The sequence below is a fragment of the Moschus berezovskii genome, chromosome 16, assembly GCF_049115385.1.
Source record: "Moschus berezovskii isolate FMDL1 chromosome 16, NW_MosBer_1.0, whole genome shotgun sequence".
Taxonomy (NCBI): domain Eukaryota; kingdom Metazoa; phylum Chordata; class Mammalia; order Artiodactyla; family Moschidae; genus Moschus; species Moschus berezovskii.
Genome location: NC_142475.1, coordinates 47,902,527 through 47,927,614, shown reverse-complemented (window position 1 = coordinate 47,927,614; position 25,088 = coordinate 47,902,527). Strand labels below are relative to the sequence as shown.

General features: G+C 37.5%; 1 protein-coding gene and 1 pseudogene across 11 annotated transcripts in view; both read right to left on the bottom strand.

Annotated features, from left to right (window-relative positions):
• NCOA2 (nuclear receptor coactivator 2) overlaps nt 1-25,088 on the bottom strand; it is a 295,183-nt gene that overhangs the window by 240,292 nt on the left and 29,803 nt on the right. The window lies entirely within an intron of this gene.
• LOC148775248 (ankyrin repeat domain-containing protein 26 pseudogene) overlaps nt 2,150-25,088 on the bottom strand; it is a 31,482-nt pseudogene continuing 8,543 nt past the window's right edge.

Sequence of the window (25,088 nt, the reverse complement as noted above, 5' to 3'; positions counted from 1 at the left end):
TCTGCTTTGTCTAAAATTCTAAGGCAATTATGCTCTGACTTGCACCACTGAAGTATACTTGATTATGCAACCTTGCACACTGTCCTCTAATTGATTCCTCTGTATACATCTTAACTCTTCAGTAAGACCTTTTGCTATGTCTTATAAATAAACTAACCCTTATAAACTATTAAAATGGTAAATGTAATTTAACCACACGACTACTTTAAAGTCAGTTTCATTTTTAATCTCCTTAATTGCATGCAACGCCTGCCAAGACCTTAGCTCTGGATTTTATCATGTTCTGCAACCATCAGAAAGAAAACCATTTCTCCTTTAAAAAAAGGAATCACTCTCTTTATTTGCACAGTCTATCCTCTCCAAGGGCATGACAAAGTTTTTGATTATAATTACAAAGCATCACAAATTATATGAAAACATATGTCATTTTCATCTTTTCTCAGACTGTAAGGGCACTGTATTTATAAAAATGATGTAAACAGTTATTTTTAAATATCATCACTATACAACTGTATGATATTTATAAATGCCAAATCATAAATCTGATTGAATCTTACAAGTATTTATTTTCATGTTTTGTTGATATGGCTTTAGTTTAAGCTATTCTCAAAAGCTAGAAAGAACAAAATTCGCTTCTAATTATAAATCAATTAGAAGGAAGCCCATGCCTTCTCACAGATTTTCCCAAAGGACAGCTGGGACAGAAACTCAGAGGTGACCTGTGCGTTCTTCCCCTCTGTAGGCAGTAACAAACATATTCCCCAAAAGACATATGCTTTGTAAACATAATACGTAGTCTTAGCACAGGATAGCTGTATCCTATGACTACTACACAGTCATCTGAAATGCATTAAAAAATGCAAAGAAAAAAAATTTTTAATGTGACATAATCCTAAATATAGCAGTTCTGGGAATAGGGACAAGAGACCTGCATCTTTGATGAAATTTAAAACTGTATGTTTCTAAACTTCAGTAACAAAATTTCGACAACGGATCAACCAGAAAAATACTCTTCCATGGATATTATTAAAAGTTTAATATTAATGATAATTAAAACAAGCCTCTACTTAATGCTAAAGTCCTCTATGAAAAATACATTTGCCTAACAGCTATCTTAAAAAAATAACAGAACTTTACTCACACGAGAGTTAAACAAGACATTTATCCTTCTTGTAGAGTGGGTTTTGAAGAAGTTGATGGTTTATTATTCTCCGAGATTTGAACAGCTCCAATATAATGAATTTATTTTGAGAAAGATGAGGCCAACGAAAGCCTGCTGTAATTATAGGTGTTCTGGCACTGTTGTTGGTCCTCAAACGTTTGCTCTGTCAGCTGTCTAAATCCACATTGACACCACAGTAATTAGCGCACTGTCTATAATGTTTTAAATGCAAATTTGACAAAATTAAGCTGTTATGTATTGGGAAATAATACTGATCGAGCCATCAAATGTACTTCTCTGTTACTATAAGATGTCAACCATATGTATGGCACGTGTCCAGATCAGCCACGCTCAGTATGAAGAACATGCAAGAGTATTCAAAACCAGAAGGGAGACGGTGCTGACCTAAGCTAATAAAAGCATGCAAATATCCACCTAAAGGGGAACAGATTCTGATGCTTAAAAGAATCAAAGTTAAGAAGCTTCAAGCCTGCCTGTCGCACAAATACTTTCTAAGACAGATGCTTGTTCTTTTTTTTATTTTGGAGTATATTTGATTTTCAATGTTGTGTTAGTTTCAGGTGTAGAGTGAAGTGATTGCTTTTACATATATCCACTCTTTTTTAGTGTTAGTCGCTCAGTCGTGTCCGACTCTTTGCAATCCCATGGACTGTAGCCCACCAGGCTCCTCTGCCCATGGAATTCTCCAGGCCAGGAATACTGGAGTGGGTAGCTATGCCTTTCTCCAGGGGATCTTCCTGGCCCAGGAATTGAACCTGGGTCTCCTGCACTGCAGGCAGATTCTTTGCCCTCTGAGCCACCAGGGAAGCCCAATCACAAGCTGGAATCAAGATTGCCAGGAGAAATATCAACAGCCTCAGAAATGCAGATGACACCACTCTGATTTGCCACCTGATACAAACAGCTGACTCACTGGAAAAGACCCTGATACTAGGAAAGATTGAGAGCAGGAGGAAAGGCGGGGCGGGGGTGGGGGGCGGGCGACAGAGGATGAGATAGTTGGATGGCATCACCGACTCAATGGACATGAGTTTGAGCAAACTCCGAGAGATAGTGAAGGACAGAAGACCCTGGCATGCTAAAATCCATGGGGTGGGCTGGGGTGGCAAAGAGTTGGACATGACTTAGCGACTGGACAAGTCAGCTCTTTTGAGTCTTTTCCATATAGGACATTACAGAGTATTGAGTAGAGTTCTCTCAGATATCTATTCTTTATTTTGACATTTATCAAGCCTCTACTTTGTGTCAGACACCATTGGGCATTGTGGACAGATGGATGGATAAAATGAAGAACTAGCCAACTACCCTCTTGAAACTTTCATTTGATATAAAATGCAAACAGTTGCCTGTCACCTACTAACTCTGAAATCCTGACTGAAGCAGGAGGCTGAAAAGGGTTCTAAGGTCGTGACCCAAAATTCAACAGAAAAGTCTGGAGTCGAGTCAGCAGCCAAACCTGGTATGGACATCAGGTACAGAAAAAGATGGAGGGAACTTAAATTTGCAGTTTCCATCATAAGGGATTTTTTTTCATCCTTCTGTCCTACATGTATACCACACGAACGTTAACCTAATGACACATGAAGTTTCTCAAACTGAGCTACCTCTTTTGTGATTCTGACTGAGACTAAGTGGTTCTCTCCACTTCGATAGAAGCAGAGAATACTGTATTTAAACAAAACTATTTCTACACAGGAGCTAAATGATTTCACACTTCTCTGACTAAACATACAATTAACAAGGGTAATTTTTACCTGCGTTCTTAGAATTTAGAAAGACTATGGGAGAGAATGATTTTATAGTCCTTGTCTCTCTTTTTAAAAGTCGACCTCTTATTTTCCCTGTTCCTGTAGTGAGCACAAACAAAAACACTTAACTCACCATTCTTACAGCAAGAGGGAGAGAAAACACAGCCCTAACAGCTGTCCTCCTAAGAATCATGGATTACAAAAAATCCTGTTATAGAAACTATTGTTCCAATGATTTAAAATGTGAAAAGGGGAAGAATAAAGGCTAGAGAGTTCTGTACACTACATATTTCAATACTGGAAGCATGTTTAATAACTAATAAATAAATAATTTTGTTCCCCAAAGCAAGTAAGTCATACTGTACTGCTGATTAACCCTTTAAAGTCAAAGTCTCAAAAAACAAACTGATCTCCCTGTTAGCTGACTGATACACAAATTGATATAAAAACCAATAGCACAGAAGTAATAATTTCTCCTTACGTTTCTATAATGCTTTGCCAATTTTTGAGGTTACTGTTACATTCATTACTTCATTTAACATCAAATAGTTGATGGTATGATCAAAATGGCTGGCTGTTTTCACAAAACAGGGAACATCATTAAATCTGGATTAAATTCATCTTTTCTTTGCCCTTTCGCTACATTTTGCTGTCCTATATGCTTTCTTTTAGAGTTATTACACATGCTTTTCGCCCTAATACTATTATTCTTTTTCCCTCTACCACCCAAACAAAAGGTAGTTTAATAAATCGTTGCTCAATGAGTTTCCTATGTTTGGACTATGCTTCTCCCACATTATTTTGGCCATCAAATTCTATCATTCAAAATTTATTTTACATGTCCCTTCTGCCAGGGTCCAAGATCAGTGTACAGAAAACAACTGTGTTTCCATACACCAGCAAAGAACAATCTGAAAAGAAAATTAAGAAACAATTTTCCATTTATAATGGCATTTGAAATAAAATACCGAGGGATAAATTAAACCAAACAGGTGAAAGACTTGTACAATGAAAACTACAAAGCATTCCTCAAAGAAATTAGACTTAAATATGTTTTTTTTTCATGATCTTTGCTTTTCTTTTTAATTTATTTTTTTATTGAAGGATAGTTGCTTTACAGAATTTTGTTGTTTTCTGTCAAACCTCAAATTGAAACAGCCATAGGTATACATATAACCTCTCCCTTTTGAACCTCCCTCCCGATCCTACCCTTCTAGGTTGATACAGAGCCCCTGTTTGAGTTTCCTGAGCCATACAGCAGATTCCCGTTGGCTATCTATCTTACATACGGTAATGTAAGTTTCCATGTTACTCTTTCCATACATCTCACCCTTTCCTCCCCTCTCCCTATGTCCATAAGTCTATTCTCTATGTAAAGACCTAAACAGATGGAAAAACATCCTATGTTCATGGACTTGAATATTAATATTGTTAAAATGGCAATATTAGCCTAACTACTCTAATGATTTGATTTCCAATAGCTGTTTTTTTCCCACTGGAAAACCAATCTTCAACAAATTTAAAATCCCAAGGGGCTCCAAAGAGCCAAAACAATATTGGAAAAAGAAGAACAAAGTTAAAGGACTCACACTTCCCAATTTCAAAAGAAAGGACAGTCTATTCAACAATTATCAATAGTGCTGGGACAAAAGGCAATTGGATATCCACATGAAAAACAATGAAACTGAACTCCTATTTCACACCGTATACAAAGATTAACTAAAATGAATCAACAACCTAAACATAAGAACTCAAACCATGGGACTTTCCTGGTGGTCCAGTGATAAGACTCCCAATGCAGGGGGCCCACGCCCAATCCCTGGTCAGGGAACTAGATCCCACATGCCACAACTAAGATCTGATGCAGCCCAATAAATAAATAAATATATTTTTTTAAAAAAGGAACTAAACCATGAAACTCTTAGAATATAGCAGTAAATCTTTGTGGCCTTGGATTTGGCACCAAAAATAAAAGGAAAAATAGATAAATTGGACTTCATAAAAATTCAAAATGCTTGTGCATCAAAGGATTTAACCAAGAAAATGAAAAGACTATAGAACTGGAGAAAAATATTTGCAAATTATATAGGTGATAAGGGTCTAGAATCTAAAATAAAGAACTTTACAATTCAACAACAAAAAAGACAAACAACCCTATTAAAAAATCAGCTGGGACTTCCCTGGCAGTCCAGTGGTTAAGACTCCACTGCAGGGACATGGGTTCAATCCCTGGCCAGGAAACTAAGATCCCATATGCCATGTGACTTTGCAAAAGAAAAAGAGCAAAAGACTTGAACACATATTTCTTCAAAGAAGCTATACAAGAGGCCAACAAGCACAAGAAAAGATGTTCAATATCACTGGTCATTAGGAAAATTCAAATCAAAACCACAATAAGGTATCACTTCATACCCACAAAGATGGCTACAATCACAAAAACAGATATCATGTCAGTGAGGATGTGGGGAAATAGGAAGCTAGTTGCATTGCTACCAGGAATATAAAATGATGCAGCCACTGTGGAAAACAGTGGGCAGTTCCTCAAACAGTTAACACAGAATTACCACAGGACCCGTCAATCCCACTTCTAGGTATGTATCCCAAAGAAGTAAAAACAGATACTCAAACAAATACACGTACACACATATGTTCATAGCAGCACTATTCAAAATAGACAAAAGGTAGAAACAGCCCAAATGTCTACTAATGGAAGAATGGGTAAGCAAACTATGGTATACTCAGATGACAGAATATTATTCAGCTGTGAAAAAGATTAACTACTAATGCATGCTATAGCATGGAAGAAGCTTGAAAATATTGTGCTAAGTCAAAGAGACCAGGCATAACAGGTCACATATTGTCTGACTCCTTTTATAATGAAATGTCCAGACGAGGTAAATTCACAGAGACAGAACAAAGACTGGTGTTTGCAGGGGCTGCCAACACAGGGAAATGGGAGCAGCTTTTAATGGATACAGAGTTTCCTTCTGGGCTAATAAAAATCTTTCGGAACTAGATAGAAGCAGTTTCCTTCTAATCAACATTGTGTGTATCATTCTATATTTTATTTGCATTTAAAATACATATACCGTGCCCTAAAACTTTATTTTCTGGGTGAATCATTTTATCTTGTCTTATTCTATAGTCCTTTTCTCTCTCAGTTCCATCTCTGTTATGCTTCTTTCTTTTCCTAGACTAAACTTTATTTTGCTGAAACAAATTTTGCTATAATCTATTAGGAAAGAAAAGTAGACATAAAAACTCTGACACATATGTTGAAGTTACCCCTTTGCTGCTGCTGTTGTTTAGTTGCCAGTTATGTCTGACTTTTTTGCAACCCCAAGATCTATAGTCTGCCAGGCTCCTACTGCTGCTGCTGCTGCTAAGTCACTTCAGTCGTGTCCGACTCTGTGTGACCCCATAGACGGAAGCCCACCAGGCTCCCCTGTCCATGGAATTTCCTAGACAAGAATACCGGAGTGGGTTTCCATTTCCTTCTCCAGGGGATCTTCCCAATCCAAGGACTGAACTCACATGTCTTGCACTGGGAGGTGATTCTTTACCACCGAGCCACCAGGGAAGCCCAAAGTTAACCCTACTCTGCATTAACTATAACAAACACAGTTAAATTATTTTTTATTTGAAATGTATCAACATTCTACACTACATAAAATCTACCAGATGTAATCAAGCAAATTTTTCAGTACATTTTATATGCCTCTAAAGTCAAATTAGTGTCAATAGATAAATCACAAAGCCTAGAGTAAAACAGTAATGATGGCAAGGGAAATAAAGAGTTGTCACTTTTAGCCATATGTTTACTTTTTAGACCAGTTAGTTATCAGCTACATGTATTAGAATGTAGCATGTATTTTTCCAGTATATTTTATTGAAAATTCACTATTTATACCTTCATTTCAAGAGGAAATGGTAACTTTTGGAAAATCCCAAGTTATTAAAGTCAAGACAAAACAACACATAAATGCTGCCCTACAAGTCTTAACTATGAATTTAACTAGCAATACAAACAGCACCCTTATATTTAAAGGGTTGTTAATTACAGTACATGAGACTTTAAAAAGAGGTCAATGGAAGATTTTATGTTCATGGTTATTTCAACCCACCAAGAGATTTTCTTGTAACAAACCTGTTTAAGAGCCACAGTTAACACAAAACCATTTATTTCTACATAATCAGAGGGTTGAAATATCTCTATTATTTAAAATGTTATTTTAAAAATACTGATTCTAATATGGTCTTTGGCCAAACACATCACCTAAATAACAAAAACTTTTTTCAAAGGCCAAATTAAAAAACTTCATAAAATGAAATTAAAAGTCTATGCCCAAAGCCACCCATGCTAATAACTCTGCATTGTTAAACGGACGTATGATGATCCTCATCTCTTATCAATTTTTAACATTAGCTTTTTCATAACAAAACTATGTCTCTACAGAGCATGTATTTACAATGAAAACTGGGAAAATGTAATTACGTTTGTGAAATTCAAATTCATTTAGATGTGTATACATAAATTCTAGCACTTTACTGAGGAAAAATGAGGACTGTTTGACATATCACTTATCACGGATGCAAAACGTTTCTAAATGTCTACCATTCACAAATGGTATGCCGACACTTGTAAGCAGTTTAATCATTTTTCTAAATGGACTACATATTTTAAGTCTATTCAGTGGCAGTTTTAACAGTGAAGTAGGGGTTAACTGTAATCAGAAACCAAGCCCTCCTTAAGAAGGATCAAGAGGAAATGGTAACTTTTGGAAAATCCCAAATATTTTAAACACAGGAACATACCCAGTTTTGACAAGCTATATGACCATGGCATAAACGCTTCCATCTTCAGTAGCTGTTAAAACAAGCAGTCCTTTCCAACTCTGACAGAGAACAGAATTCATTTCCCCTATACAGCTGCATTGTTTCAAAGTCTGTTAAACGTAAGTGTGACAGGATTGATTTTTTTGGGGAGCATAGATATTTACTGTATTGTTCTAAAGGACCTAATTTAAAAATAAATAAGGAAAGGTGTGTGTGTGTGCGTGTGTGTGTATATTGGGGGAGTTGAAGGGAGGAAGGGCAAGGTTAAAGAAAAGAAGGAAAACAACAGAATAATCAAAACCATAAGCGGACATTAATGCACACAAGAATATTTAGATGCCTTTTTTAAAGCTTGTTTTTGGTATGGTATTAAGACCAATGCTCAGAACAATGTATCAAAGAAAAATTGATAAATGAAAAAACAAAACACATTCTGAATAGACAGCCAACAGGAATTTGCTGTATGGCTCAGGAAACTCAAACAGGGGCTCTGTATCAATCTAGAGGGGTAGGATGGGGCGGGAGACGGGAGGGAGGTTCAATAGGGAGAGGATATATGTATACCTATGGCTGATTCATGTTGAGGTTTGACAGAAAACAACAAATTCTGTAAAGCAACTATCCTTCAATAAAAAAATAAATTAAAAAAAAAAAAAAAAAAGAATGCCACAGAGGCAAAGAGGAGGTAAGCATGAAAGAGTTTAAAGATGAAGAAAATATAGTGGGGGAGGGTAGAACACATGTCAAATGGGAGCTTTAGGACAGGAGGGGGCAACTTGTTCCTGTAAAAATATCAGATAGTAAATATTTTAGGGTTCACGGGCCACAAGGGCTCTGTCAACCCTGTCACTGGCCTGCAAAATGATGCTCTGAAAAATACTCGAAGAAATACTCAAGTCTGCCATTGTAGTGCAAAGCTGCTGTAGATGATCATGTAAACAAACGAGACTAGACGTTTTCCAATAAAACTTAACTTACAAAAAGACAAAAAAAACAAAAACAGAAAAACACATCCTGGTAGGATATTTACAAATCAGCACATCTGATAAGACGTCTGACCAGAATATGAAAAGAACTCTCCAAACTACCAAAAAAAAAAAAATCCATTTTTTTAATAAGCGAAAGATTTAAATAGGCTCTTCACCAAAGAATATATGCACATAATACATAAGCTAACGGTATTTATCTATGAGAAAAGAAAAGTTATATTCATATGATCTGCAGGCAAAAGTTTACAGCAGTCTTATTCATAACTGCCAGAACCTGGAAACAACCCACACGTCTTTTAAGTGAGTGGATCAATAAACTGTGACACAACATACTATAGAATATTATCAACAATAAAAAGGAATGAACTGATACCACAACAGCCAGACCCACAAAGCTGTGAGATTTCATTTCTATGACAATCCAGAAGAGGTGAAAACTACAGCAACAGATCAGGGCTTGTGAGGTGCTATGTGTAATGGCTGAAGTTGCCTAAAAAGAGCACCGTAATTTGTAGGAGGGCGGGGCGGGGTGGAATAGAACTGTTCTATATATGGTAGTTATGTGACGTGTCAAGTCACATCAGTCATGTATGACTCTTTGCAACCTTATGGACTGTAGCCCACCAGGCTCCTCTGTCCATGGGGATTCTCCAGGCAAGAATACTGCAGTGGGTTGCCACGCCCTTCTCCAGGGTATTTTCCCAACCCAAGGATCAAACCTGTGTCTCTTGTCTCCTGCATTGGCAGGCAGGTTCTTTACCATTAGCGCCACCTGGGAAGCACCTACATGACTGTATCTGTCTATATATATTTGTCAAAACACATAGAACTGGATGTTTTTAAATGGATTGTTCTGCATGTAATATATAAATTTTTTAACTGTTCAATATGATGTCAAGAAAATGCTGGCCATTATGAGGAGTGTACTGGAAAAAGAGGTACTCTTTCCCTTATTATAAAACTTTTTTCCATCACTTGAATACTATATGCAATACTGCTGGGTCCAACGATGGCAAAACATAAACAGAGAAGACTGAAAGAATGGCACAAAAATGGTAAAGGGAAAGGATGCTGCTGTGTGAAACGCGCAGCAGATGTGACTCAAGTCTCTATTACCAGGAAAAGATGGACGGAGCATTACCTCAGTTGCCAATCTCAGATCACTGGGGAAAAGTTATCATTTAAAGCTTTCAAGTTTTACACTTAAGACTGAGTGCAAACTTAACTCATCTCTCAAATGCAGTATACAGAGTGGGAAGGGGAGGGGAGAGAAGAAACAGTATAAGCAAAAAAACATGAAATACATGGGGAAAACGTTTAATCAACTTTAATTTGAAGATAACAGCAATTCTGACTTTAAAAGGAAAAATATAATTTTTTGGAGAGAAAATGCAGTGAATTGGAAACAGCAAAACAGAGTCAAGGGGACCTTGGAGAACTAAAGCAGATGGTATATACTAAAGTCCATAAATGCGGAAGTGTAAAAATGCTAATTAAGAGTTGTACTCTCTCGAGCTGTAAACAAGGAACATGTGAACTTTCAAGTCCATGTGCTAATCCCATAGGTGACTGTCACGGGGCCATAAATGAAAGAGCTGAGGCTTGAAACCCTATTTGTCTGCGAGCACAGCCTAAACTCTTTTGACCACTCTACTATTCATTGCCTCACGACATTAAAGAACAGTTTTATACCAAAAAACAGAAGGAGCAAGGCAATATTCTACCTTCTAACGGAAGATTCTATAAAATAAACAGTTTCGTTTTGGAGTCCATGCCTATCGGCATAGGAATTCTGAGGTAGGGATGATCCCTTCCGTTTGCGTGCTCTGATGTGTTTGATGCCCATCTGGAGTTTCAGTACAATGGCCGAACAAAGTGGTTCTTTACCACAGACCTTTCTAGTTTTTTTCCATTTTAAGGTATCTCATTTGAGGCAAACAGTTATCCAACAGGGAAAGAGAGTAACCGATACAGAAAAATATGTTCACTTCAATCCAATGAATCTTTATGGACTGGATGGAACATGCTGGATTGGACCATCAATTTGTATCACAGATGACTTTACAAAACAATTGTTTCCTCAGTTGCTGTGACCCTATGGACTACAGTCTGCCAGGCTCCTCTGTCCATGGGATTCTCCAGGCAAGAACACTGGAGTGGGTAGCTATTCCCTTCTCCAAGGTATCTTCCTGACCCAGGGATCGATCCTGGGTCTCCTGCATTGCAGGCAGATTTTTTTTATCATCTGAGTCACCACGGAAGCCATATAAAACAGATAACACTGTAAATAATAAGTCCAAAGAATAAAGTCCTGTTCTAGTTGGAAACAAGGAATCTCTACATAAAGTCAACGATATTTGTTCCTTTCTCTGAATATCTGTAGCGTTTCTAAATCATCTAATTCAGAACCAAATTATATGGCACACTGTCCTTTTTCAGCCCACAGAGTATTCTTTCACAGGAACACCCTCATCTATGGACTTTTAGAACGTTAACAATTAAATCCCGTATCTTCTATGGTGCCCATCCATTTTCAATTAGACATTTAAAAAAAATTTTACTGACATACAGCTGCTTTACAATGTGTGTTAATTTCTGCTGTGCAGCAAAGTGACTCAGTTATACATATATTCTCTTTCATATTTTTTCCAATATGGTCAGACATAAATGTTTTTAAATGCCTTTCAAGCATTCAGCACTACAGATTCCAGTGTTATTTCTGCCTCCAGAAACCCCTATTGGTGGCAGAGCAGTTCTCTAAATCTTCTTTTGCAATGTAAAGGAAGACAAGCAAAGGGGGAAATTAGTAAATCTGACCATAAAAGAAGATAAATAAAAACACACAGAAAGATATTAATTAGCCAACAAAATCATTTTCGGTGAAAGATCCCTTAACCATCACCATTCATTTTGGTAAAAGATGGAGGGTGAGGTACAGTGAAGGGGGGCAATGAAATGAACAAACACTGAACTGAATCAATGCAAGTCTGCACCTGGGAGGTGAATGGGGGGAGCTTTAAGTAACAGCTCCCCAAACCTGAATCTCGGGCCTTCCTGCCAGCACTGTCATTCTCTATACTGCCTTCCCTCGAAAGCCACAGGCCCCAATCCAGGTCTCCATGCAGAATCTGTGCAGCTCCCCAAACCGCATGAGAGCCCTCATGCCACCACAGTGCCCGTGTGATACATTTGAGGGAAAAAAGTGGTATCTGAAAAGTGAAGGTTGTGGAGAGAGGACAGAGGCTAGTGAAAGCACGCTGGTCTAAAGCAGTGAAGGGTGCAGGGAACACTTAGGGACTGGGGTTACAGAGCATCTGCACCAGGAGTCACACAGCACCGAACACAAACGACGAATCTAAGAAACAACATTAAGGATATTCGGTATTTCCATGTGAACCACCTCTAATATGACCTTAGTCACAACTGACTATTCAGAAAGGGCTCAAGGTTGAAATATTTAGTGCAATACTCAAGGGCTCTGGTGAGGGAAGGAAAAAAAACAACAAAAACTGTGTTTTAACTCTCAATTGCAAGGCTTTTTCCCTAAGCACTTGATTCAGAATTATATTTCCATTACCTGCATGAGTACATGTCTGTAAATAAGATTCAGAAAACAAGAAACACCATCCTATGAAATTAAGCAGCCATTTTTCTTTAAGTTACTTGGAGGGCTTCCCTGGGGGTCTAGTAGCTAAGACTCTGCGTTCCCAATGCAGGGGGGCCTGGGTTTGATCCCTGGTCAGGCAACAAGATCCCACATGCCGCAACTAAGACAAACAAATAGGCTTTTTCTTTTTTTTAAATTACTTGGAAGGATAGCTTGGGGAAACTTACTATATGCTTACTATTCCTTCCTAGAATTCTGGTATTGCAAAGAAGAGATCTCAGGAGAACGCTAGTGGTTACAATTCACACACCTGAGCAGAATACAAGGTAAAACTCTGACCTTGAGTTCTGACAACGGAGACACCTTTTACCCCTTAATATGCTAAAGATTCATAAATACAAAAGACAGATGTAGGATATTAGTGGTCAGTGTACTCTAATTCTATGGTCTTCCCAGGTGGCACTAGTGATAAAGAACCCGCCTACGAATGCAAGAGACTTAATAAGAGTCGTGGGTTCGATCCCTGGGTCAGGAAGAATCCCCTGGAGGAGGGCATGGCAACCTACTCCAGTATTCTTGCCTGGAGAATCTCATGGACAGAGGAGCCTGGCGGGTCACAAAGTCCATAGGGTCACAAACAGTTGGACCTGAGTGAAGTGACTATAGTGTGCACACGTACTCTAAACCTATACACAACACCTGTAACTGACATGCAAAGCAGAAATCTCCTACAGTTCTTCGAAAGGAAAAGAAAACCCAATTATGTTTCACTGTATGCATGACCTTCAAAACACCATACCAACTCCTTGGGTCATGAGGGAAGATTCTTTTTCAGAAAGAAATGCAAGTTACAAGTAGCCTAGACTCTTCCCTTTAACCACTGCTATTCCTTTAATACAAACTCCTAAAACCATTCTCTTCTCCCTCTTCTGTAACACTGACCTTGATTCAGCTTCTGTGTTTCTTTCAAAGACACTGAATACTGTTTTGAAATGAAATAAATGCAAAATAACAGCATCTGTGAAATTAATATGAAAACTTTTGTACCGATTTCTGAAGCTCTGTGGGAATAATGGTAGTAAGCGCTACTATTTTTTCTCTTTTTTTCCTCAGGAGGTGGACTACATTTCCAGATACACTCAAAAGACTACCAACAGAGTAATAGTTACACCAATAACATATATAAATAGCACAGCTGGGAGTAGAACATAGATTTCGGAGTTACTGCACAGAGGGGCCAATAATCACAGTACTCCAGCTTTCAGTAAAAAAACAGTTCACAGGTACAAACAGTTTCAATTTAAATGTTTGATAATCAGTTTCCAAGCATTAAGTAGTACCATTTAAACTGCTTGAAAATTCTTTCTGTAAAATAATCACATATCTAAAATGTTAAGGATGTTTTGAAAGTTATTTTTAAAAAGGAGCTAAGTGAAAAACTATTATACAGACACTGCTAAAATAAAAATAACAGAGGTAACAATAAAACATACCCAAGCCTCACTAAGACTTTAAGAAGATACTATTCCCCACCACCACCAAATCCACAGGTATAAGACTATATTCTCAACTCTAAATGACATTCGATCAACATTTCTAGTTCTAAAAATCTGACTTTATAAATTCTGTGTGTGGTTTTTTTTGTGTGTGTGTGGCCTCATTATGTGCAAAATAGTGTTAAATAGAAGCAGATGCTGTTGAAATGAACTCAGTATAGATTCAGAAGTAGAAGACACAGGCCTCTGCTCTCAGGAAGATATCAAAGGAAGACCAGGAAGTGAGATAAATAATAAAAGAATTTACTGATGTTCTAAGAACTGTGCAAGGTATGACAGCTTATATACCAAATGGAAGGTACAGAGAACAACAGCAGCAATTTCATCAAAATGTGAAATAAAAGTGTGCTGGCTTGGTCCAGAAAGTTAAATGAGGCTTAATCTCCCAAGCTGTAAAGCACAAATAGGATCTGGATAGGCAGAAAGACTCCCAGAACCAAGGATCAGTCAATACTGGCTAAAGAAGTCTGGCTGGGTACAACACATGCGTTCGTGACAAGTAGGCTAAAACATACACAGGACTGAACTTCAGCCTGGCCTGGTGGCAATTCTAAAACACTGAAAAGTTCAGGGAGGAATTCAAAATAGAGTTTTAAGAAGTATGATCACCAAGGGATGTGAGGGGCAGATCAACGACCAAAAAAAGTAAACAGTACATAATCAAATAAGGTAAAGAAATACAGCCATTATGTAGGTTTTCAAGTCAAAGAATATCTATTACTGAGGCTAAAATGACTGGTTATCTGTATCAAGGAAATTTATCAATTCTTCACTTTATTCTTCATATAAGACAGCTTAAGTACAGTTCGGATGTTTTTTAAAACCTTCTACTGTATTTCTAAAGTGTCACATAACGGTATTTATGTAAAAATCTAATTAAGAAAAATTAGGATAGTTGTTATTATTGGCCCAAAGCCTTTCTCAAAAGGAAATAAATGCTGCTTTACAGTTTTGTTGATTCTGTTAGGCTGTAAGGGTGCCATGTGAGCACCAGAAGAAATCAGTTTTTGGTTGGTCAATATAACTAACCCCTCCTAAAACTGATGATTCACTTTATTATTCCTTGTGGATAAGTCTAGTTTGGAAATGTACCTGGTTTGTTTATATTAGGTAAATATGGCATTTAAAAATAAAATTAACATCTCTGACATAATAACTACTTAACTAAAATAGTTCATTCAGTTCAGTCACTCAGTCGTGTCCAACTCTTTGCGACCCCATGGACTGCAGCACACCAGGCTTCCCGTTCATCACCAACTCCCAGAGCTTGCTCAAACTCGTGTCCATCGAGTTGGTGATGCCATTCAACCATCTCATCCTGTTGTCCCCTTCTCTTCCCACCTTCAATCTTTCCCAGCATTAGGGTCTTTTCAAATGAGTCACTTCCTCGCATCAGAAGGTCAAAGTATTGTAGTTTCAGTTTCAGCATCAGTCCTTCCAATGAATATTCATGACTGATTTCCTTTAGGATGGACTGGTTTGATCTCCATGCAGTCCAAGGGACTCTCAAGAATCTTCTCCAACACCACAGTTCAAAAGCATCAATTCTTCAGTGCTCAGCTTTCTTTATGGTCTCACATCCATACATTACTACTGGAAAAACCATGGCTTTGACTAGAAGGACCTTTGTTAGCAAAGTGATGTCTCCGCTTTTTAATACGCTGTCTAGGTTGGTCACAGCTTTTCTTCCAAGGAGCAAGTATCTTTTAATTTCAGGGCTGCAGTCACCATCTGCAGTGATTTTCAGTTCAGTTCAGTCGCTCAGTCGTGTCCGACTCTGCGACCCCATGAATCACAGCACGCCAGGCCTCCCTGTCCATCACCAAATCCCAGAGTTCACTCAAACTCATGTCCATCGAGTCGGTGATGCCATCCAGCCATCTCATTCTCTGTCGTCCCCTTCTCCTCCTGAACTCAATCCTTCCCAGCATCAGACTCTTTTCCAGTGAGTCAGCTCGTCGCATGAGGTGGCCAAAGTATTGGAATTTCAGCTTTAGCATCAGTCCTTCCAATGAACACCCAGGACTGATCTCCTTTAGAATGGACTGGTTGGATCTCCTTGCAGTCCAAGGGACTCTCAAGAGTCTTCTCCAGCACCACAGTTCAAAAGCATCAATTCTTCGGCGATCAGCTTTCTTCATAGTCCAACTCTCACATCCATACATGACCACTGGAAAAACCATAGCCTTGACTAGATGGACCTTGGTTGGCAAAGTAATGTCTCTGCTTTTTAATATACTATCTAGGTTGGTCATAACTTTCCTTCCAAGGAGTAAGTGTCTTTTAATTTCATGGCTGCAATCAGCATCCGCAGTGATTTTGGAGCCCCAAAAAATAAAGTCTGACACTGTTTCCACTGTTACCCCATCTATTTCCCATGAAATGATGGGACCTGATGCCATGATCTTTGTTTTCTGAATGTTGAGCTTCAAGCCAACTTTTTCACTATCCTCTTTCACTTTCATCAAGAGTTTCTTTAGTTCTTCAGTTTCTGCCATAAGGGTGGTGCCATCTGTAATATCTGAGGTTACTGATATTTCTCCCGGCAGTCTTGATTTCAGCTTGTGCTTCATCCAACCTGGCATTTCGCATGATGTACTCTGTATATAAGTTAAATAAGCAGGATGACAATATACAGCCTTGACGTACTCCTTTCCCAATCTGGAACCAGTCTGTAGTCCCATGTGCAGTGCTAACTGTTGCTTCTTGACCTGCACACAGAACTAAACTAAACATACATAGAACTACATAACTAAAATAGTAAATGTTCCTAAAATAGTAAGTGTTCCAAAAAATAATACTCCAGTCCTAAATTTAAAAAAAAGTTTATAATGTTCTTCACACTTTCAATTTCTGTCCCACTAACTACATTACACATTTGCTAGTTTTTTAATATTTATCAGTGAACCTAATAAACTTCATTAATATTTTAAATGCTTTGTAATTTTTAAAATTTATTTATTTATTTGGCTGCACTGGGTTTTAGTTGTGGCATGTGGGATCTAGTTTCTTGACCAGGGATTGAAGCCAGGCCCCCTGCACTTAGCCACTTGACCACCAGGGAAGTTCCATAATTTTTTATGTATTATCAAAATGCACAGATTTGACTTAAAATTCATACTCATTTGACACACTGATTTATTCTGAAATATTCCACATAAATTCAATGTTTTGTAACTCATATAGTTTAAACATACTTTGGAAGGTATTCATTTAAGGAAGCCAGTAGTACACCTAGTTCTTTTGTAAAACTGAGATGCAGAGATGTAGAGTGAGTATCAGTCCTGATTAATGTGCTGCAGTTTGCTCTTTGTAGATGGTGGTATTAAAAACTGGCTTATAAGCATGGTTTGAAAGTACTTCTGTCATAAGAGATCAGAAAAGTATTGTAAGTTGGAAATTCAGTTTTCTAATTAGTGAATACATGATGCTGAGTAGCACAAACCCAATTAATCCACAGCAAGTTACACTGCTTGTTCCCCAGCAGGATAAGGTAACAAGACACAGCAGAAGGCACACAATCTTCAAAACCATCCTTCAACGTGAATCTCGCTTCTGCTAATGATTCATTTAAGATACAGCCAAACATTCCTAACAATGAAAGCACGTGTAGTGGGGACGGACAGGGCTGCTATTACTAACCTCCTAAGAACACCATGAGTCTCAATGAGACAACTTGAGTAGGATTCTGTCCCTTCCCTGCTGGCCTGAGGAGTACAACAGGAAGCTGCCAAGTGTGAAAGGCAGAACAGTGCCTCATCCAATGTCTTCTTTTTTTCCAGCTTACAAGGTGAATATTGTAAAACACACAGAATAAAAAAGTGAGAACTAGGAAAAGAAAGCAGAAAAAGGAAGAATATTACTTTGGAAAATTTTAGGCTTTCTTTCATTGAATTTTCTAGGAATTATTTTCCACTTGTGAGGAAATTATACTTTAAACAATGAACAACTATGAAATTAAAACTTACTGAAGTTCTGAAAGTGCATATCCTACTTCAAAAGACCCTTGTATATACACATACACAAATATACACAAATACACACAAATACACACACACGTATGTATGTCTGTTTACATCCTTTCTACAACAGACTTCTGGCAGCTAAAAGAAGACTTGGGCAGTAGGAGAATCAGCCACTGGGTCTTACAGAATCCCTGCTCTTACGAACACCTTCATTTAATTATGACCATGCTTCTCAGCCACCACTGCTTCACCTGGACATATCCTAAGAGAATATGTTTCATGGGAAAAGATCAACTCTTCTGGAGACAAAAAAAAATCTGAATTTGTGTTAAAAAGTAATGGACTTGAGGTGAACATATCTGCTTCCTCCACTTGTGTTGCTTATTCTTTGTTTCTAAGAAATAATACTCTAAAGAGGCGAGAAAAAGAAAAAAATGAGAAAAACAAAGATGGGAGAGATACCCTAAAGGAACAGAAGTTACAATTAGAAGCTCATGATAAAAAGAAAATGCAAGATATCAGTAAAAAAAAAAAAAAACAAAAAAAACCCTGAAGTTTATCAAGACTGGTGTCAGGATCAGCTTTTTAAAATTCTAGACAAGTGATTTAAAATTAAATAAAAATCTCACATAACCTTTATTAATGTTCTGGGTGATAATGATCCATGTGCACTGAAATGAAGTTACCTTAAAAATAAAAGGGAAGCACAGTGTGTAATATATTTAACACTACTGAACTGTACATTTCAAAACTGTCAAGATGGTAAATTTTACATCTTTTTTACCACAATAATAAAAATAAATAAAGATTCCATAAACCAATTTAGGATTTTTATACACTTAAAACAGTGCCATCATATCTGCAGCAACATGGATGAACTTAAAGAGATTATCATACTAAGTCAAGTAAGTCAGATAGGGAAAGACAAATATATGATATTATTTATATATGGAATCTAATATATGATAAAAATAAAACCTATTTACAAAACAGAAACAGATCTACAGTCATAGAAAACAACCTTATGGCTATCACTGGGAAAAGGAGAAGAAGAGATAAATTAGGAGTTTGGGATTAGCAAATACAAGCTACTGCATATAAAACAAATAAATAACAAAGTCCCATTGCACAGCATAGGGAGCTATATTCAGTATCTTGCAATAACCTGTAATGAAAAAGAACATATATATACACAGTGTGTGTGTGTATTTGTACATATGTGTGTACATACATGTGTGTATTTTATATATATAAAAAACTGAATCACTTTGCTCTACACCAGAAACTAACACATTTTAAATCAACTATACTTCAATTTAAAGAAAAAAAATGAGAAGCATCAAATGGTTAGTTCTTGTTTAAAATATATAACTTGATTGTGTAAAAACACACATATCAGAAATTCCTCTTATAAAGATACTAAAAAAGATGTTAAGTGATTTATAGAAATCCCTGATGTTCTGATAAAAAGATATTTTATCATCATGGCTATCAGCACAAACTTCAGTTCTATGAGTACTAATCTGCACAGCTGGATTTTTTAATGTATTTTTTTAAACCACATAAACACAAATATACTACACTTGGGGAAATACATCAGTCCCAAGAGGACATAAAAACTACTGCAGTTTTTAAAATACATTCACTTCATTGGTTTCCTCAAAACTCTGAAAAGGAAATTCCCTATCACCTTGGGCCAACATCAGAGGACGTCTTCAGAGTGCTATTCTAAAAACTGTAAGTTTTTTTAAGGTCATTATTAGGCAATATGATAAACTCCTTTAATGTTAAATTATCAAGTTAAAACTTATTATGTTAAAAAACAATAAATATTCACAAATGTAAATTGTATATGCATGTATTATTTTGTGTCATTTAGCAAAAAACTGCATTGGGTTAAAAATTATCTTAACTATTTTAAGTTATGTAATCCCTGCAGGCCAAAGGAAAGTGGAAAAATTAGTGAACTAGATTACTGAGTTATTGGAGAAGGAAAATAAAACAAGGAGAGGGGAAAAAAACGCAGACATAGGGGTACATTCATTCTGAAACCCTACAGACAAAAAAAAAAATATTCCACACAGAATTTAAAACAGCATTTCTGGAAACCAAATTCTGTTCTAACACTGTATAAGAAGAGCTCAAAGGTCATCCACCCATACAAAAACCACTACTTAAGTTTTCTCAGTTACTGGAAAAGGAAAAGGAATACTATGTTTAATATAGAAATTTGAATTTAATATTTTAGCATGTGTTCTGAGGTATCAAAGATTTAGTTAGGAGCTACGCAGAACTAAACAATGAGCAGCAATTCACAAGGAGAACCAACAGCCTACTCCCGCCAAAATCCTACTCTTTTTTACAAGTGCCACATATACTTGTTTTAAATCATTTTATGATTTAGCCTATACCACGTTTGTGTCCTGGGAAGGGAGGAGAACAGAACTCTTCTCACTGGCCTGACCTCCATCATTTAAACAAAGCATCCAAAACCATGGTTGACCCAAAGCTTCTATTTTATGAACCGTACTAATATTAATAAATGTGTACACAAGTGTGAATAGTTTGCTGAACTTTAACACATAAATGTACACTGACAGTGAAATTAACATATACATTTTCATCAGTCCAGAAAGTTCCTTCATGACCCTTTACAGTTTATTCCTCACTCCCACTCCAGTCAATCCACTGTCTGACTGCCATCACTAAACATTAGCTTTTCCTTTTCTAAATATATAATGGAAACATTACAGTACTCATCTATCTTCTTTTAATCAGCATAAGGTTTGTGAGCTCCTCCAGTGAGGTGGTTATGTTTCTCACTAGTCTGAATAGTATTCCATTGGATGAATACTATGATTTACTCAACCATTTACCCTGCTGATGGATGGACATCTGGGTTTTCCCCAGTATGGGGCTGTTATGAATAAAACCACTCAGAACACGCATGTCAAAATCTTTTTGTGGACACGTGTTTACATGCCTCCTAGGTAAATGGTGAGTAATACGGTAAGTACACGCTAAATAAACTCCACAAGAAACTTTCTAAGAAACTGCCAATCTGTTTCCCAAAGCGGCAGTACCACAAGCAAAGAATGAGATCAGATTTGCTTCCAGCTCTCCCCTAAGCTTGGTGTTGTCAGGTTTTTTTAATTGAGCTAGGCTATTTCACTGTGGTTTTCATTTGCATTTCCCTGATGGTTTATGATATCGAGCATTCTTCCATGTGCTTATTGGCCATTTGCATATCTATTTTTTGTGAAGTATCTGTCTAAATCTTTCGAACGTTTTAAAAATTTGGTTTCTTATTGTTAAGTTACAACTGGAGTTTTTCACATATTCTAGATACAAGTCTTCTGGATCGTGAATATTTTCTTCCAGTCTGTGGCTTGCCTTTTCATTTTCTTAACAGTTTCTTTAGAAGAGCAGATGGCTTTGATTCTGATGAAGTCCAATTTATCAATTTTTTTCTTTTGTAGTTAGTGCTTTCTCTGTTCTAAGTAACACTTGCCCAAAGTTGGTTATGATTTTGTCCTGTTTTCCTCTAACACTTTTAGAGTTTCAACTTTTATGTTTAGGCATATGAGCTGTTTCAAATTAAATTTTATGCATATTATGAGGGAAAAGTCAAGAGGACAAAGTTCAGTTTTTCCCCACACCAACATTCATTGTTTTAATATCATTTGTTGATCAGAAAGCAACTGACCCTATCTGTATGGTTCTATTCTGTTCCATTAATTTGTATGTCTGTCATTATGCAACCACCATGCTGACTTGAATCTTAAAGCTTTATAATAAAATTTGAAATCAGATCTTCAAAGCTGTTCTTCACTTTCAAAAACAAGTTCTAGCTATCCTAGGGACTTCATGTTTCCACATGAATTTTAGCACCAGCTTGTCAATTTATATAATTTTTCACTCACTGCGGAGTGGGAAAAAAAGCTTGACAAACAATATTAAAAACATAATCCCATTTTAGTTCAACCAAATCTATAAGTAAAGGTACATAAAAGAAACTCATAGTATACATAACACATGAAAGAATTTTCATGAAAAAGAAGAAAAAGCAAAGCACTTTTTCCTTTTTGCAGTTCTGTATTTTCCAAAATTGGCAATTTTAAGGAAAAAGTTAAAGGTAATTAAGGAACATAAGCCCATCAGTAACTTAAGTAGGGGCATAAAGAACTGATGCTCAATCATCCTATTTATTTGCCCTGAATTTCACATATTATCTGTAAAAGCAAAAAAAAAAAAAAAGGTATGAAAAGATAAACTACAAACTACAGCTCGCCTCAAAAGAGAGAATGGTTGGGAGAAGAATAAAGGGAAAACTTTCACTTTTTATATACTTCTCCAATGTTTGTATTGTTAGAATGACCATATTTTTTATATTTAAGAAAAGTTAAAAATATTCTGATGTAGGCCATGAATCAACACCAGGTTTGTTGGAAAACCTGCTTAAAGAGTATTCTTCAGAACTCTCATCCTCTGGGTTGCTGTATTCAGGAGGAGTTTTAGGTCTCTCCTTTATATTCAGAAATCAGTTGGCGAATGCTTTTCAACAACTGCATGTATATTTGCTTTGTCCTTTGCTAAAAACTCTACCATTTGCTGTTTCCTTTCACGTATAGCAAGTGACAGTGGTGTGAGGTCATCCTTGTTCCTGGCTGCTATATCAGCATTGTAGGAAAGCAGCTTGGCTGTGAGTGATATATTCTGGCAAAAGACAGCATAGTGGAGAGCGGTGATCCCACTGACATCCATGACATTTGGGTCGGCACCATGCTCCCGCAGAAGAGTCGCACACTCCTCTTCTTGGCATTCTGTGGCCTTCATCAGCACTGTCCTGTTTTCATTGTCACAGAAGTTAAGCAGGCATTTTCTTTCCAGGAGGAGATGCCACTGCTGAATGGCCATTGGCACAGGCCGAGTGGAGGGCAGTCCTGTTCACCTCGTCCCTGTCGTTCAGGCTGTTCTTCCCCAGGAACAGAATCTGCTGCACTTTGGCTACGTTTCCTACAAAGGCAGTTTTCTGGATCTTTCTGAGGTCCTTGTCTCGGATGCGATACCCGGGTTGGAAGTTGATTCTATGACCGCCATCTCTCCCCGGGCTGATGGAGGATCCTAAGGGCGACTCGCCCTTCTTACTCCCAAAACCAAAAATCTTTTTCAGCACAGAGTCCACAAGCTTCAAAAACACCTCACCTCCTCCTCGGCTCTTCACAGTCCCCGAAACCCAATACTAATGCTACAGATGCACCTAAGCAGTCCCCCTACAATATCCCAGTTGGGAAGCTCCGTGGTTTCCAGTCTTTCAGCCCAGAAGAGTCGTAGCTAAATGACGCCGCTAAACACAGTAGGCCTGTGCGCATTCCCGCGTGTAGGCACAGAGACCTGTCGGGCCGTGCTGCCCCGTCTCTACTTGTAAGTTTATATAATTTATTTTTTAATAAAGCCTGGACAACATTCCTGTTAAGAGCTGGCTTCAGTTGAATATTCTTGCCTCCTTTATCAAAGATAAAGTGTCCACAGGTGTGTGGATTTATCTCTGGGCTTTCTATTTTGTTCCATTGATCTATATTTCTGTCTTTATGCCAGTACCATACTGTCTTGATGACTGTGGCTTTGTAGTAGAGCCTGGGGCTTCCCTGGTGGCTCAGCTGGTAAAGAATCCCCCTGCAATGCAGGAGACCTGAGTTCAATCCCTGAGTTGGGAAGATCTCCTGCAGAAGGGAAAGGCTACCCACTCCAGTATTCTGGCCTGGAGAATTCCATGGACTATATAATCCATGGGGTCACAAAGAGTCGGACACAACTGAGTGACTTTCACTTCACTTAAAGATAAAATATATGTATCTGTTAGTTGAACTGAAGCAATGATGAAAAGATTTTCCTAGAGGATGTCTACACAATTTGATGTCATTTAAATTTTCAGTTTAAAAAAAAGCACTTGCTATATGTATAACTTAATCACTTTGCTGTACACCTGAAACACGACAGTGTTAATCAACTATGCTTCAGTATAAAATTTTAAAAAAAATGTTTTAAAGAAGAAGAAAAGAAAAGCCTCTGTTTGGCGAGGAATTTGCCTCTGGCCTCAGGTGAGATAGCTGCTTCAGAAAATCTGAAATGAATTAATCAAATCTCTTCTGGGCTGAGAAGCAACCAGAATATACTATTTCAGTAACCCCACTAGGATAGCTAGAAATGAAAGCTGAAGGCAAAAATAATGAGATTTAGGAACTAAAGGGCAGTGATTTGATGTACGAGATACTAATGTTAAACATAAACAACATCACAGATGATTATGACATAGCTACTGGTACTCAGCCCACATTATCGATTCAGACTTAGGGACTGATCAGCAAATCAAAGTGAACCACTAACAGTGGTGATTTACACTGCAGTTTCACAAATTCTAATACACATGCAAGAAAGAAGGACACAAATAGATTTAAATCTTTGAATTGTTAGCTGCTGCTGCTGCTAAGTCGCTTCAATCGTATCCGACTCTGTGCGACCCCATAGACGGCAGCCCACCAGGCTTCCCCGTCCCTGGGATTCTCCAGGCAAGAACACTGGAATGGGTTGCCATTTCCTTCTCCAATGCATGAAAGTGGAAAGTGAAAGTGAAGTCGCTCAGTGTCTGACTCTTAGTGACCCCATGGACGGCAGCCTACCAGGTTCCTCCATCCATGGGATTTTCTAGGCAAGAGTTCTGCAGTGGGCTGCCACTGTGAAACAAATAGGAATGCAGCATTATTTTAAAAGTCTATGGCTAGATGTACTTCATACTAAGCTTCCATAAAAAACAGACCAATGAAAGTCAATTTTTTATAGACACGGATAAAATCTACTCGCCTTAGCCCAAGATAGCCGTGTTACAGATATACACAGCACTTATTTAATACTATTTCCTGTCAAAATATTACTCAGGTATATCTTTCATCTTCAGTTAAGGAACTCGAGGGCCCAGGTTGGGAAAGAGCTGCCTGAAAAAAGTCAATCTCAGAGTCACTGATGATGCAAGAGCTCAGCTGGCCTGCTCTTGACCCCTGAGCATCCCCCAAGCCTCAGCTAACATTGATGGCATGTCACCATCAATCTAAATTTTGAAAAATATATATTGATTTTCTACAAATGATGATAATGGGTTTTTCTGTAGTAAATGTGCTTATACAATGTTTTCTTCTACACACCAAGA